The sequence below is a fragment of the Limulus polyphemus genome, unplaced genomic scaffold, assembly GCF_000517525.1.
Source record: "Limulus polyphemus unplaced genomic scaffold, Limulus_polyphemus-2.1.2 Scaffold477, whole genome shotgun sequence".
In the NCBI taxonomy this organism is placed as follows: Eukaryota; Metazoa; Arthropoda; class Merostomata; order Xiphosura; family Limulidae; genus Limulus; species Limulus polyphemus.
In genome coordinates this window covers 529,283-531,515 of record NW_013666087.1, presented here as the reverse complement: position 1 = coordinate 531,515, position 2,233 = coordinate 529,283, and the positions used below count along the sequence as shown (strand labels likewise).

Genomic DNA, 2,233 nt, shown 5'->3' with positions numbered 1-2,233 from the left:
AAGGGTAAAATGGTAACGTTCACATCACAAAAAAGTTCTTCATGCCTTCCACAGAAAGATCATTAATGCTGATCTATTAGTTATTGTGCATAAATTTTCAAAAACGTGTTGTAAGATTACACAATCACGAATGTCAAATTAACAAATTTAAAGTAGGCCTAGCGTTAATTTATCTTCTTAGATGCAAAATAGTTTTGCAGCACGTGGATATCTAAACATTGACTACTTGTTTATATACAGTAAAATACTTTTGATGGCAATTTTGTAAAATGATCCAACTTCAATTTCTCGGCTTCACTTGTACTACTTGTTTATATACAGTAAAATACTTTTGATGGCAATTTTGTAAAATGATCCAACTTCAATTTCTCGGCTTCACTTGTCGCAAGAAAACAGACCACACTTTTGCAGCACGTGGATATCTAAACATTGACTACTTGTTTATATACAGTAAAATACTTTTGATGGCAATTTTGTAAAATGATCCAACTTCAATTTCTCGGCTTCACTTGTCGCAAGAAAACAGACCACACTTTTGTACAGAGAGTAGAAAAAATTTATTTCTATATAAATTAAATTATAGATAAGGATAGTTTTGTTAGAGTTCCTTATAAAGGAAATATACGTCATTAGAATAACATTACTTTTGTTACTCCAAAAATATTTCAACTACATATACTATACAAACAGACTTCATGAATTAATTTGTTATAAAACTCTTCAGTTGTAGTTACCAAAACACTTGAACATTTTTTATAGAATACAGGTATTATAAAATCTAAAATCAGACATACTCATAACTCAGAGTACATTGTATCGTGTAATCCAAACTTCTTACCATTGTTTTAACACCAAGCGGTGTTATCCGCGCATAACTGCTACCAACAAATCAATAATTCAATGCGAGTATGTAGGGTGCGAAGATAGTTTAAACGTTAATACAATGGAAACGAAATTTATCCGAAATATTAAATATTGTGTTCTTAATTCATTATGGTGAAGACAAATTTACTCGATTTGTGAATAACAATAATAAACGAATAAATATCCACTATTTATCATAGTTTTAAATTTAACCAATAGGCGAACTAACTTTACGAACTGTCATGATGTTAGAAAAACACGTAGGTTCAAAAAGTCTTGACAGAAATGAATAAAAACCCTATAACCCGAGCTCTTTCGAAAGGTGGACCTTTCTTCTTCCAGGACACTGTGTAAATTAGCCAGTAAAATTTTTACTAATCTTCTTTCAAAAGTACGTGAAGTTTTTTTTAATTACATTTTTTTGATATCTTTGTTTAACGGATGACGAACTTTGTAAATTAGCCAGTAAAATTTTACTAATCTTCTTATATAAACAAAAATATTTTCTCTACTTTTAGAGGGTAGGGTTATCCGATTACTTTCTGAACTCGGGCAAAAAAATGTGTTATGGATTATATTAAGTCTGCGTTTTTGATGTTAAACGAACGGATATGTTCATAGCAGTACGAAAGTGTCGACGATAGAATGAGAGGTAGGCCTGTTCAGCTTCGTATGAAGACGAATTCAATTAAAGCAAAACGCTCCCATGATTAGATCTTCAAACTCTGCGAAAGAAAAAGAAAGATATTTATCAACAATATTTTCACTTCTACACAAAGAAAATACTGCCCATATTCTCAAAAAATAAAAAACGAATAAAACATACTGTTATTAAAATGTACAGTATTTGTGACGTCATAGTCGCTTGGTCAGTTATATTCCTGCACTACATATAGTCTCGAGTTTCTTTATAGCAGTGACCGTTAATATTTAGTTAGTTTTGTATAAAGTTGAAACTATATTACCTAGAATTTGTTGTAAACATTTTTTATATAACAGATGTTTATCGGAACTAAAGTTGGAAGTTAAAAATAAAGAGTTATATAAACAGTGCATTCTCAAATTACTATGGTGAAGACTGTATTTCTGTCTCCAGGCGCTTCTAGAAACGTGTTTGTAAACAAACGTTTTGTTTGGTCTATGAAATTAATATGGCGTTCAAGCAAGTTGCGAGTAATAATTTAAAGCTGGACGTAGGATGATAAGTAATCAACCGGATCAGGGAAGGAGGCAAAAGGTAATTAGTTGTGAGTAGTGTGTTAAACATCTGGAAGTAAGCTGCTAACAATAAAGTGAATGATGGGTGACAATGAACTGAATGCAGGGGTAATAAGTAATCAACCGGATCAGGGAAGGAGGCAAAAGGTAA

The 2,233-nt window shown here is 31.5% G+C and overlaps 1 protein-coding gene across 1 annotated transcript in view; it reads right to left on the bottom strand.

Annotated features, from left to right (window-relative positions):
• Positions 1 to 729: 729 nt before the first annotated feature.
• The window catches only part of LOC106458506 (growth arrest-specific protein 1-like), a 14,186-nt gene continuing 12,682 nt past the window's right edge, over positions 730 to 2,233 (bottom strand). Inside the window, exon 2 of the mRNA XM_022384743.1 lies at positions 730 to 1,589. The gene's annotated coding sequence lies outside the window, so the exon portion shown is untranslated. The remainder of the gene's footprint in view (positions 1,590 to 2,233) is intronic.